The following is a 15191-nucleotide window of genomic DNA, read 5'->3' as shown; positions in this document are numbered from 1 at the left end:
TGAGTCAAGAATGAAAACAAACAAATTTAAAAAAAAATTATAGCATACAAAATAGTGGGATGTGACAAAATATATATGTAAATAAAAGTTACAATTCTAAATATATTAATTATGAAATGAAAAAGGATAAATTTTTCAAATCCAACAACCAACTAAATAAACAGGACAATGAATAGTAAAAAAATATAAAATAAAAATAACAAAAGTAAAGTAGAATAGTTACAAAGAAGACATAGGTAATTTACAAAAAAATAGCACTAATAACAAATATAGAAAATAGGTCTTCTAAAGACTACAAATATTAGAGATATTGCTTGCAAATAAAATAATGGATAAAGAAAATCACAAATACATACAGTATCAATGAGTAATTAATATAGCTCTATGGATTAAATACATTTCAAAAACAAAAAGAGGGTTGTGTTAATCAGCTATAATTTAAAAATCATAATAAACTGTAGAATATTCTAAGGAAATATAATTTATCAAAGTTGAATCAATTAAAGAGACAAAATTTAAATATATCACTATCTAGATGAAATAACAAGCATCACAACAGCAAATTTTCTTTCAGTACCCCCGTATGATACTGATTTCAAACTGTTTTATATGAGACTTTCATAACATTTTTAGACAATAGATTAAGCTACCCTATTAAAATTGCTTGAAAAAAATAAAATAAAATTGCTTGAGCATACAAAACAGTTAAAAGGATTTCTCACTGTATTTTTGAACTCTGCATATACCTTATAAGCTTTTAGAAGGAAGCACATTTAAAAGCACAGACAAAACTCTGTATAATATACTAGTGAATTAAATTAAGTACCACGTTCAAAATTAAATATGCCAGGATCAACTTGTGTTTATCCCTCAAATTCAGGGATGATCTAATTAGGAAATTCATTAGCTACAAATTAGATTAGAATAAGCTAAACATAGATTTGATCAAATTCAACATCCATTCCTAGCAAAACAACAAAACCAGAACAGGCTATTTTTCCAATATAATAAAATAAGAATTATATCAAACCAAAAGCAGTAGTCATGGTTAATGTTTAAATGTTCCACTGACAAAAATGTTTCTATAAAAAATCAAGAACAAGACTTAGGATGCTCACTCTTACCCTAAATCAATGACATAAGAAAGTAAAATAATAAAATAAATATTGAAAAACAAGAGAAAACATTTTAATGTTGTGTATTTGATTGTCTATCTGAGCAGATCAAAAAAGGGCATTAAAAATATTGGTCTGTTTCAAAATATTTCAAATGCAACTTTCCTAAATAAAAGAAATAATCAGCTATCTAAGATGATAATAAATGATCCCATTAGCAAAGTTGTCCAAAATAAATAATAAATATAATGACATCTATAAGTATACTAGAGAATAGAAATTTAACTGATGGACAAAATAATTTATTTTATCTATATATATTTTAAAGATTTATTTATTTGAGAGAGAGAGACAAAGCGAGAGAAGGAACACAAGCAGGGGCAGTGGGAGAGGGAGAAGCAGGCTTCCCGCTGAGCAGGGAGCCTGATGTGGGGCTTGATCCCAGGACTCTGGGATCAGGACCTGAGCCGAAGGCAGATGCTTAGTGACTGAGCCACCCAGGAGCCCCTGGACAAAATAATTTAAATAAGTGTCATGGGATAGCAAGTCCCTTGATAAGAATGCTCAATATTGTCAAAAATATATTCTTCTCATATTAGCCAATTAATCTATTTATTAGGTTTCAATGAACATTTCCATTAAATTTTAAAACTGGAAAATAATGATTCTTAAGTTCGTCGAGGTATAATGTAAAGCTTCATATAAAAAAGGATGATGGGAAAGCCTGATATTTCATATAATAGGCAATAATTTTATAACAATTGAATCAGTGGGTGCAATTATTAATGAAGTTCTATGGTATATAATAAATATTAAATTTAAATTCAGGAATATATTCAAGCATAAAATATAAACATAGCATTTCTTTTCAGTATGTAATGGACAGATTTATCTCAAACTTAATGCCAAAACAAAACTCAGTGGAATCAAATATTTAATATGAAAAATTATATGTATAGGCTCGTAAGAAGTCCATATAGGTAAATAACTCAATGGTCATCAGGTGTGAAATAGGATTTAAAATAAAGAAATCATTTTGCTATATAAAAAGCAAAAACAAATCCATATGATGAAAGACCATAATTATTAAAAGGAGACAAACATTAGGAAAACCATTGCAACAAATATAATAAACATGGGGTTAATGTCATAAATATATAAAAATACTGCTGCAAAAAAAAAAAAGAAAAATTCAGTTACTCCATTTTATCATCCACTAAGTATATAACAAGTTGAAATACAAAGACTAATGTATTTACAAAAACATATCTATGTCCATGTTATATTTAATATATTATTTAAGGACTACATAATAAATGTATAGTAAATGACAAGTGAAATCTAAGAACAAGCTGAAATTAAATAAGAAGGGATAGGCTTAAATACATTTTTTTTTTTTAAAGATTTTATTTGACAGAGAGAGACACAGCGAGAGAGGGAACACAAGCAGAGCGAGTGGGAGAGGGAGAAGCAGGCTTCCCGAGGAGTAGGGAGCCCGATTGGGGCTCGATCCCAGGACCCTGGGACCATGACCTGAGCCGAAGGCAGACACTTAAGGACTGAGCCACCCAGGAGCCCCTAGGCTTAAATACATTTTTTACATCTAAGGTTAACATTACAAAGTTAATTAAAATAGTATGCATTTTACAATGAAAATTTATAACATGATGCATGTGCAGAAAATATTAAAAATGTAAGCTTTCATAACAAATTTATATACAACTTAGTTATAGAAGACACTAAGAATGTACAAATATATGTATACACACATATATGAAAACATAATAGTAGTTATCATTGGCTGGTAGAATTAACAGTTATCTCTGGCTGATGGAGATATTATATATTCTCATTTTTTATCTTGTATTTTCTATGTTGTTTAAAATAATAGATTAATTTTATATTTTAAATGAAGTTCTTGTCATCCAAGTATGCTGCCTAATAAGTACAACTATTGAAGTAGAATGCCTTCTACAGTGCCTTGTGTGACATGACTTGTGAAAAATATCCTTTACAGATACTTTGTATTATGAGGGTACATCAGATAGCTAGGACTTAAATCCTCTCATTCTGTTTTGGCCTCGTGTTCTTTCAATAATATATTTATCTAAATATGTTGCAAGACCAAGAAACTGGGGTTCTGCCTCTGTAGGGATGATGGCAGCCTGAGACTGGAGAGAGGGACTCTCTCTGTGAATTCAGTAGCAGGGAACTTGATGTCTGGAGGAGGAAAAATATCTCCAAGAAAAAATATTGAAAGGAGTAATTAAACACTTTTGAAGACCAAGGTGCTGATTTCACAAGTGTCTTTACGATCCACCCTGTGCTCCAACTAAAATAGTTGATGCGGGCTTGCTTAGGTTCCAAAGTGAAGGCAAATAATAGATTGAGACTCATGGAAATGACATTGCCACTGCTGTCACGGATGTGACGTTAGAAGTTAGCATAAGCAATAATGTGGCCCCCTCCCTCTGTGCACTGCCTATTACCCCTTTGGCTGGAATTAACTTTTCTATGATGTGTGGGCATTCTTTAGGTTAGAGGTTAACATTCAACAGTCAGCAACAGTAATCACAATACTTTCTTTTTCAGATATAGGACCTCATAAGTTTTAATGATAAATAAACTTTATTAAAAATGAGATTTGTTGGCGAGCCTGGCGGCTCAGTTGGTTAAGCATCTGACTCTTGATTTTGGCTCAGGTCATGATCTCAGGGTCATGAGATCAAGCCCCGTATAGGTCTCTTTGCCGGACATGGAGCCTACTTGAGATTCTTGCCCCTGCCCCACCCTGTGGGCGTGCCTGCTCTCTCTGTCTCTCTCTCTGTCTAAGATACATAAATAAATCTTTAAAAAATGAGATTGGTTAAATAGGTGATGAGGATTAAGGAGTGCACTGATTGTGATGAGCGCCAGGTGTTGTATGGAAGTGTTGAGTCCTGTATTGTACACCGGAAACTCATATTACATTGTATGTTAACTAAATGGAATTTAAATAAAAACTTTAAAAAATAAATTAAAAGTGAGATTGTAAAAAGAAAAAAATTACCTAGAATTGAGTCATAACAAAATTTTCATTTAGTGAGCAATATGGCATTTAAACAAATTTGTGGGGAACCATACAAATCCTGATGAGGTGCTAATATGAATGTTTCTGATTATGTTAATAAATACATACATACATACATACATATATAATAGTTCTTGATTTCATAACTCTTTGTGTGTAAATAATATTAATATTAGAGTATGATCATTATGGCATGGATTTAGAAAGTAAGAATAATAAAATTTTTATTTTTAAAATTAATTTTAAAGTTTTCTGGTTATAGGAAATATATACCCAGTATAGAAAATTTCAGATACCTAACAATATAGTAGGGCTCACTTTGGATCAGATTCCTCATAGAAGTATAACACCTAATACTTGAATTTGCTTCTAGCTAACCCTTCCCTTCTTTGTTCCCTCTTTCCCTCCCTCTTTTCCTCCCTCCCTTCCTCACTCTCTCCTTCCTTCCTTCCTTATTCCTTTCTCTCTTTTTCTCTTTTTGTCTCTTTCATCTTCATTCTTTTGTATGTACCAACCAATCTATCATCAGTCTAGCTTTTTACCTTTCAACCTATTTATAGTTAAGATCATACTGCATATGCAGCATTCACTTTTGTTTGCCTTTTAAAAAAAATTACTTCATAAATGACCATTTTTCAACATACTTAAATATTTGTTATGGACACAACTTTGAATAACTATATATATCACAATAAGGAGTGCTTAATTAAACCATATCATTAATGTTGGCCTGAAATCCTTCTCTACACAGATGTTTTTAAATTACTTCTTTTTTCATTGCTATAAAACAATGGTAGAATTTTTGTCCTCCAAATAATTTATTAATATTGCATGCATCCATGAGAGTATTAGAATTTCTATTAACTTTCTGAACATACACAGAAATATTACCTCAACATATAATTTAATGTGTGTGTGTGTGTGTGTGTGTGTGTGTCAGTGTTTAGAAAATTCACATATTCCAAAAGAGGCATTTCTTTCTTGGAAAGATCATATTAATTAATTATACTGTAGAAATTATGAAGATCAATTTAACACTTACCTAATTTTATTATTTTTCAGCTATTTTTCCTAAAACTCTTCCAAATTGACTAGGCCTACTTGACTTCAGAGACACTTAAAAAAAATTGAACTTTATGAGCCCAGTAGAATTGTTGTGAAATGGAACAGCTAATATAACTACATGTTTTTCTGATTTTCTTATTTGCCAAGTAAAAGCTGTTTTGCTATCAGAAACAAAATCATCTATGGAGTTTTAGGCAGCAAGAGAAATACTATAGCCATGGGTTATTTCCAAATCAACACTGAAATAAAGGGTTTGAGACAGAAAATTGGGACACCCAGGTAACCTATCTTAAAATGAAAGCTGTTGAGCCACTACTCAGAACCACAGTAGCCATAGCCATGTCTGGGGAATTCTAGACATTCTGTAGCTGTTTTCTGGAGTTCAGAGTAATCAATCCAAGCAATCTCACTTGCTTCGCCTACTGTACAATGGTTGTGTCTTATTTTTTTCCTTTATTTTTCCATCTATGACTCAAGATTAAAAAGTACCAGACCGTGAAAGAATGCTACAGTATTAGAGTTCATATTGTTGTAATTTCTCTTTGCTTTGTGTCGTCAATTCCCTTCCCTTTTGTTCTTACTTTTTTTTTTCCTTTTTATAAATGAAGTCTGAATCATTTATTGCTGCATAAAGAGTAGGCCACTGATCTGAACATCAAGAAAATTGTGATTTAGTGAAATAATTATGCATTGAACTTGGGTGGCACTTTTCCTCACAACCTTTCTTGAGCATTAATCATTTTCACACTTCCCCCATCAGGAGATTGGCTCTCCCTATTTCACAGCAGGGAAATTTGACAAAGAGGCAAAATGATATGCTGAGAATTGTCAAACTTATTATGAACCAAAATGGAAACAGAACCCAGAGTTTCTCAATAGTAAATAGGTTTGATAGGTTTGTACTGGTAGCTGCATGTACGATTTTTTTTTTTTTTTTGGAAGACCATCCCAGCTAAGCAAAAAGCTTACTTATTAACAGATTTATGTATAGGTAACAAAAAGTCAGGAAATTGTATAATACTAACTCCTGTGCTTAGACATAAATATCTATAAAGAAGCACAAGCAATTTTTTCAGAGGTCAATATTTTCTGAATTGATTTTTGTTTATTTCTTTTTTAATGGGACGCAGAGCTGGTTGTGTTCTCAAAAAGTACCTTCGCTTTACCAAAGCTGCATTGACCATGAGCTCCAAGAAATTCTGACATGATAGATTTGAATTTCAGAGACTTACTTAGAAAGTAGACCTGAGCTTAGAGCTTTTAGTGCAACACAACAAAAATTTAAAATATTTTGGGTATCCCTCCTGTGACTCATTTTTATGGTTCTGAGTTGTTTTGTGCTTCTCTGTCTGTTTTTTTTAATGTCCTTTAACCAAAGATCACTGGGAACACACCTGTGTTTCACACAAGTTATTTCTCATTTTAGCAAAGGGGAATGCACATGATGGGGAAATGTGGAGCAGGCTCACTAGGTGGGTGTTAGAATAAAACCTATTTGAGTTTTGTTTAAGTGATATTGGGGAGGATTCCAGGAAATAAGCTTATTCTGGATGGGATGCTTTCATGAACTAGAGTCAATTCTATGACTGGGTCTCGTCATAACTCTTATCTAGAAGAAGGAAAGATGAGAGCACGTCTAACACTGTGTTGGTAAAAAAGTAACAGTCACCCATATTAGCCAAGTTAGGCAAATATTTAGTTACTTCTGATTTAGACAATGTTCATATTTTCCCTGAGAACACACATTATTATTAAGTGGTTTTTGTGTTTGTCTTGATGTACCATTGTCACAGTGAAGACTTGTCTCATGGTGATGTTTTTGAAATTGTTGATGTTCAACGGAAAAACCCCAAGGCCAAGTTGTGAGGGCGAGGCTAGTGCATAGCAACACTAAAGCCTACCTGATACTATCAGGCCAACTCCTGGATATCAGGGGCCGCCATTCTCGTTCTTACAGTCACCACCCAATCCCAGGCCTAAAGAGGATGGACTCAAACATCGAGTAGGCAATAGATGAAGAAGAAGGGAAGTCAAAAGAAAGGAAGTGGCTTAAATTGCCCTCGAACATAGATTAAAAAAGGCATCAGACTTCACAAATAGCCCAGCCAATTTCACCAACAGAAAGGACTATGTATGTGTTTGGAGCAAAAACCAGCTATGGTCATGGTAGTGCTCATTTGACTACAAGAAAAATGAAAAGACAGAGAGACAGAGAAGAAGAGGAATGGGGAGAAGGAGAAAATTTATCTAGAAACCTGGCACTGATTAGGATTCAGACAACCTGATCCTGGTTGTATAAGGACCAGATTCTTCCATAGAAGTTAAGAAGCCCTATGTAATTCTCATCTATACATATAGTATCTAATCACAAATATTTCATTGGTGAAACACAGAATTTGGAGTTAATATTCAGATATGACACTTTTTCTGTATGTTTAAACATTTGTATTTGTTTATTCCACTAGGTATTTATATATTAATTAATTCCACAAAAGAGTGACCAAAGACACACTACATACTATAAATAGCGGAGCAGATATTGAATGATGCAGTCAAATATGGTCCCTGCCCTTTCAGAGCTTAAGTTTAATGTGAAATAGACGTTTATTAAAAAGAATTAGAGAAACATAAAAGAAAAGATTACTTGCTAAAATGAGCTACTGTTTCCTTCTCACATTGTAATCTTGAAGAGGTCAGTAAAATGAGAGATATGTGAATGGATTTTGGGAAAATAAAAACCCATATTAGGAATTATGAAAAACTCCTGAGGAGAGAAAATTCATTGGTGACTTAAGGGAAGAAAACTGCAAACCATGGCAGGGGACAGAAAGCACAGTCAGGGAAGTGGTTTACTAATGGTCATAGTTGGCCTCTTTCCTTGCACAACCATGTTTCAGCAAGACAATACCAGGAGACCAGCCACTCCCAGGAGAAATGAATAGCCATCCCCCTCCAACATTCCTCACACACCCACACCTACACACCAATGCTAAAGGATCGTGATAAAAAGATAAAGCTCTTGGGAAAGAGCAATATCTAAAAAAAAAGAAAAGAAAAGAAAAGAAAAGAAATATCTAGAGTGAAAGTTCAAAGTTCAAGGACTTACCATGGGGAAGTGGCAAGTGGTAGGATTACTGTCAAGGAATGGCACAACCCCTACAGGTGGCTCTGATCAATGTAACCCTCATACAAACACCCCCAACATATATATATTCCCAATTCACACATATACATATACACACACACATAGACACTTCAACTTAACTAGAGGAGCAAAAATGAGGCCCAAAATTTTGAAATCTCCCTTTGGCATATAAATTTCCAGCCAAAGTACTTGCCCCAGGGAAATAGGAGTTAACAGGCAGAAAATTACCACAATCATTATGAAATAAATAAACAAATAAATGGCTGGTCAACTAGTACAAGTGCAATGAAAAATAATAGAAAAAAACAGAGAAAATGATCAAAAATATAACACAAATACAATAGATATCTGAGAAAGATAGGAATTATAGATAACATCAAGCATGAATAGCCATGAGATGAATAAGGCATAGATACAGATAAGGAATAATTGAGTGAACTAGAATATCAAGTTGAGAAATTCTCCAATACAAATACATAAATAAATAAAATATATAAATGTACCAGAAAGGTAAAGTAGGATGAAAAATAAACAATAAATAAGAGACAAGAAACAAAAATTGACATGTTAACATATATAAGAAAACAGTAAATGTAGGAAAAAGAATAGTAGACAAAAAATCACTGCAAATTTCCAAAAATTATTAATGATAGATCTCAGATTGAAAAGGTACATATGGAGCTGACCAAACATATGAGGAAAAGTTATTCCTGGACACTTTAAAATGAAAATTAGCAAAATCAAAGAATAATTAAAAATTAATGTAAAATATTCCAAAAACAGAAGAATTGTCCAAACAGAAGAAGAAATATATTTACATCATATTGGAAAAATCTAAATTTGCAATAAAGAAGACAATGGACTAATATTTTCAAAATAGTAAAGACAAAGAATTATCAATTTTTATTTTGAGATAAATAAGCATTAAATGTGAGGACACATAAAGATATTCTGAGATTTATAAAACAGCTAAAATTTAACTATGCAAAGAATTGAAATATTCTTGGAAGAAATAGTTTAATTAGAAAAGAAATAAATCCAGGAGAAAACGTCAAAATATAAGGGCAGTAACAGCAAATTAATACATAGTTTATTTTCCAAGATATCCAGTACAAAATAGAAATGATATATTTTAAATTACAGAACTAAACTTCTCAAAATGCCCAAAATATGTAAATTAGTTTTTATAAAGGAAAATGGAAAATTTGAGCAGATAATAAGACAACAGCATATACTATAGTACATGCAGTGAATTTCTAGCAGCAAAAATAATATAGAACTAGTTTAGGGATAGCAAATTGATGATACAGAATAGGGAAGACAGAAAAATCTATGTATAAGGGACTATTTATGATAAAAATAGGAAATATATGAATAACTTTAGAAGATGTTATTGGGGAATTTCATAGTATGTGAGAAAAATGAAGCTGGATTTCTACCTCTTACCATATGTGTAGTTGGTCTCATGAGTGGAGTAAACTTGTTTTTTTGTGCTATGAATGGAAAAGTATGATTAACTCAACTTTTCTGAAAGTACAAAATGTAGGAAAAGGCATATAGTCACAAAAACAGTGAAAGGTATTATGTACTTCGTGCTTTGCAAACACTAAAGGGTATATAAACCTTACTTATTCCAGTTTCATGATAATTTTTAGAAGCATATTTAGAGTCTATAGGCACTTGTAACAACAATCTAGGTGCCTCAATTTGATTGTCATTTTTTTTTTTTAAAGATTTTATTTATTTATTTGAGACAGAGAGAATGAGAGAGAGAGAGAGAGAGCACATGAGAGGGGGGAGGGTCAGAGGGAGAAGCAGGCTCCCTGCCGAGCAGGGAGCCCGATGCGGGACTCGATCCAGGGACTCCAGGATCATGACCTGAGCCGAAGGCAGTCGCTTAACCAACTGAGCCACCCAGGCGCCCTTGATTGTCATTTTTATCAGTTATGCATAAAGCTATGATAACTGTAAAAAAATATTCTTATGTGGAAACCTAAAAATCTGTTTTGGTCTTAATAATTTCTACTAATATTCTCCTTTCAAACAAGAAACAATCTTTTTTTTTTTTTTTTGCTTTAAGTTCAGAAAGTTTCACATAATACATAACCTAGTCATTTAATGAATTAATTTATTGATAACCTACTTATTTTAAAACTCAATATTTATATGCATGTTATATGCTATTTCATATTTAACTTTAGTTTTCAGAAGAAAAGAAACAGAGCCAATAATAGTCATTATCATATATTTTAGAATAAATAATTTGAAATCAAATTGTTTTTTGAAATAAATTAATAATAGTTCTAGCTTAGATTTTCCTCAATTTGCTCCTATTTTCTTGGCTAAGATATATTCATTTTTTTTTTCTGCAAATGAGTATACAAAGGAAGAGTATTAAATTTAGAAGACAAGAATTATTTCAGTTACTTAACCAAAACTTCCATTAAACAAGTTTTTAATTTTTCTTTTTCCTGTAATGTATTCTACCTAAGCCCAGAATTAAGTCATATATTTTTTATTTTTTGAAGATTTTATTTATTTATTTATTTATTTGACAGAGAGAAGAGCAGCAAGCATAAGCAGGGGGAGTGGCAGGAAGACGGAGAGGGAGAAGCAGGCTCCTGGCTGAGCAGAGAGCCGGACATGGGGCTTCATCCCAGGACTCTGGGATCATGACCTGAGATGAAGGCAGACGCTTAACCAACTGAGCCATTCAGGTGCCCCAAATGAAATCATATTTAATATTACAACTAAACAAGAGGTATTTTCCGTTTCTAGGTAAAATTTGAAAAAAAAATATTGATTTTTTTCGACTCAAATTATTTCAAATATCTTTAAACTAAATCTTTAAAGTTTTCCTCTCAGCATTTTTTAATATTTAAAAAAAAAAAGTTTCCCTTCACAGTTTAAATTTCTTTAGATAAAACAAAGCAGAAATGATAATAGGATTAGAGTAAATGCATTATTCTAAGATCTTTTAAGGACATAGATTTTGCTAGAAATACATTCGTATAAATATTACACTGGGGTCATTCTTCTTTTCACTTCTTTTTTTTTTATTTTCAAAAAATCTTATTCCACTGTTTGGGTATATTTATTTGAATGAAATCTATGTTTACATTTACTTTGTTAAGTGAGAGAATCTGGTAACGGGATAATAAAATAATGCTGAATGCCAGTGAATCATCATAGGCTTCAAGCTCAGACAGTTATTGATCAGAATTCTTACACTTATTCTTCTACTGAAAAGTGTTTTTTAAAGTTGTGCCCAGCTTTAAAATAAAGATTTTTCAACAATTTCCCAATAATAGGCCTTATTTGTGTTTGGTTCTAGACATTAAGCTCTCATAAAACTCAGAGATAACTTCTAAAGGAGAGATACTGTTACAGAAGTTATTAATTATTGAAGAAATTTTGAAGTATATCAAATTAGTTTTGAAAGGAATACAGGAATATTTCTACATTAAAAACAAATGCATGTGGGGCGCCTGGGTGGCTCAGTTGGTTAAGCGACTGCCTTCGGCTCAGGTCATGATCCTGGAGTCCCGGGATCGAGTCCCATATCGGGCTCCCTGCTCAACAGGGAGTCTGCTTCTCCCTCTGACCCTCCCCCCCTCTTATGAGCTCTCTCTCTCTCAAATAAATAAATAAAATCTTAAAAAAAAAAATGCATGTGATGAGCACTGGGTGTTATAAGTAACTGATGAATTATTGAACTCTACATCTGAAACTAATAATGTATTGTATGTTGGCTAATTGAATTTAAATAAAAAACAAACAAACAAACACAAAACCTAAATGCATGTTTCAAGAGCACCTGGAGAGTCTTTCTGTTACTTAGATATCTTAGGTATGAAAAGAATATTTACATTACCTGAATAACAAGGTCAGCATCCCATAAGGGCTACATGGATACATATTAAGTATATTTGTTTGGAAGAAGATTAAGAGGGATGAAGAACAGATCCAATTAGGAATTCAAAAACTTTTTTTTAAAGCAATCAAATTTGTTAAGTTTTAGATAGTACCATGTTTCAACAATTGAAATCAATATATTGAACAAATAAATATTTAAAATAGGAACTGTGTCTTTAAAAGTACTTATATTCCACAAGGCATGCAGTAAAATTCAAGTATTTACATTGAAATTTGTTGTAGAGTTTTGGCCTTAATACATTCCCACTGTGAGGTTAATGCAAGTTTAAAATTTCAACCCAGTTTTTCTCCAATACTTTCTAACTTCCCTTAATCTTTCTTCATAGAGCTATGATCACCTCTGATTATAACGGAGAATTCAGGAAATTTTTAAGTAGAAACTATCCATCTATTGCAAGCCAGTCACAATGTTCCATGCAGAACAGACAGAAGAGACCCAGAGCCAGAAAATTCTGACATTTAAAAGGTCCTGACACTATTCAGAGACTCATACCCAGTTACAAGACAAGGATAGTTCACTCTCATAATGGGGCTATTATGTAGCTTTGTAGTACAGCTCTGTTTCAGATTATTTCCTCTTTGATAGCATGACTCAAAAAGGTCAAGAGTTTGCCATTGTATTTTCATCCTACACTTTGAAATGGACTCTTTTCAGCCATTTATTATGATTATTCATTAGGAAATACTCTATATTATTGGAAGGATATGTCCCTTGATTGAAAATAGTTTGAGGAACTGATTATTAAATAATTTATCTACTTAAAATGTCACATTCTTTTTATTCATTTTTAAAATCCGTACATTTTTCTTCATGTTGGTATGGTTTTCATCTTGAATTGGAGTACTGGAAATGTGCCCTTGTATCTTCTCATCCGGTCATCATTAAAAGAATGGCATTTATTTGTTACATATACTATTAGTAGTTTATCTCTGTCTATAACTATGTGATACTGTATGATAACTATTGGCTTTGAGTAATTTTTCTAATTGGAACAGTTTAATTATAAAAACTTCAAATAAGAGAAATGTACTTGAACTATTAGTATCTGCAGGGAATGTATGATAAGGATACAGAGCTGCCCCAGAGAATCTCAGGGTGGAGATACCAAACCTCAGGACCGGATAGGCTATGATCTCACATGATTATTTCCATGATCTCAGTTATTAAATACTTCAATTTGGATTTAGACTGTAGTTTTGTGAGTCATAGTCTAGTACTCAACCCAGCATAAAACTAGGATTAATCTAAAAGCAATCACAAGCCTCACGGGTATTGTATATAACTGAAATATGTAACTCCTGAATAGCCCATTTGATTTTTTTCTCCTTTTGAATTAAGCTCTTATGCCAAGATATGCATTCATATCAGGAAATCCAGAAGGACAATGGTGAATTTAATGTCCTTAAATAGCAATTACGATGAACATTTGTTGACCTTTCCTAAATGTATTTATGCCTGTTGGTACAAATGCAATTGAAATAGTAAAAGAGTTATAGATATCATAGTTCCTTATGTGAATGCTACGTGAAATAAGATGTATACCTCCAAGAAGAGAAGCACAAACATTATACTCACACAAAACCACATATCATGAAGCTCTGATGTCCTTTGTGTAGGACATGGGTTCAGGGAGAGACTAAAGTGCTGAATAACCCATGCTATAGAAGAATGGCTAAATAAACATTTATTTAGCAGGAGCTCCTCAATATTAAAAAAGCAAATCTTTTGTAGTTGTGTCTGAAAGTATTGAGGGTTTTGAATGCCTAATTAATTCCTCTTCTATGATAACATGTGATGAGTTGGAGGTAACTATGTAATGAATATATTGCAGACATTGTGTTTTTTTGAATGGAAACATATGAAATCCTTTTCCAGTAAATTCTAATATATGAAATTTCTGTTTAACGTTTCAAATGATATAAGTGCTTCAGCTTTCTGTGGTGAATCCTTTATGGAAGTCTGAATGATTTGCCACTGAAGATAGGAGCAGAAAAAATAGAAGTTCCAAGTCTTAGAGAAATTTTGGCAAATTGAATGTTATTTTCATATATTCCTGCATGCTACAAGAAATTCACAACACACACACACAGAGAATAAATAATAACATTTTTCCCAATTTTCACAAGATAAGAGTAAATGTTCTCATCTTCTCTAATGAGATGTTCTTTATGGAACTTTTTATTTTCTTTCTCATGTACTTATATCTTATGTAGTATATCTTATATACTTTAGAATATATTTTAACTCACTTATCCCATTAACTCTAAGATTTTTAAGGTAAAAAATGAGAGTTAATTTTTTTTGTAACCGCTGCAGTAACTGATTGACTGTGGCTGTTCAGCAAACTGTGCCATTGGCAATTACATGGATTATCATGCATAGCCCCAGATAGATCTATTGTTTCAATAAGCAGGAATGAACAGTAGAGCAGAGCTTGATGGTAGAGTCAAAACTACTGAACTCACAGATTATAAAAGGATGCCTTCTTACATGTTTGCAGTAAACTATTAGTAGAACAAAAATTGTGCAGACCTGGAGGGAAGAAGGGGGCATGCGCCAGAATGGTTGCTATCCTGGGAACAAAGATTTTTACTCAGAAAATAAAATAGAAGAGTACAGTGTCTGCTATGTTTTTTTTTTTTTTCCTTTTGAAAAACATAATAATGAGTAAATGTGAAAGGAATAAAATCTTCAGGACATTCAACAAATATTTGACATATGATTCTATGGATGTCTTAACATAAGATTGAAAACATTCCTAGAAGTCCCTAAGATAAAGTTGTAATGAGTGGGCAGTCAGAAGGCTTTGTCTATACATGAGGAGGTAGAATATTGATGGGGAAGACAAATAAAATGCAA

Source organism: Halichoerus grypus, chromosome 1 (assembly GCF_964656455.1).
Source record: "Halichoerus grypus chromosome 1, mHalGry1.hap1.1, whole genome shotgun sequence".
In the NCBI taxonomy this organism is placed as follows: Eukaryota; Metazoa; Chordata; class Mammalia; order Carnivora; family Phocidae; genus Halichoerus; species Halichoerus grypus.
The sequence above is the reverse complement of the archived record's forward strand: the minus strand, read 5'-3'. Positions refer to the sequence as shown.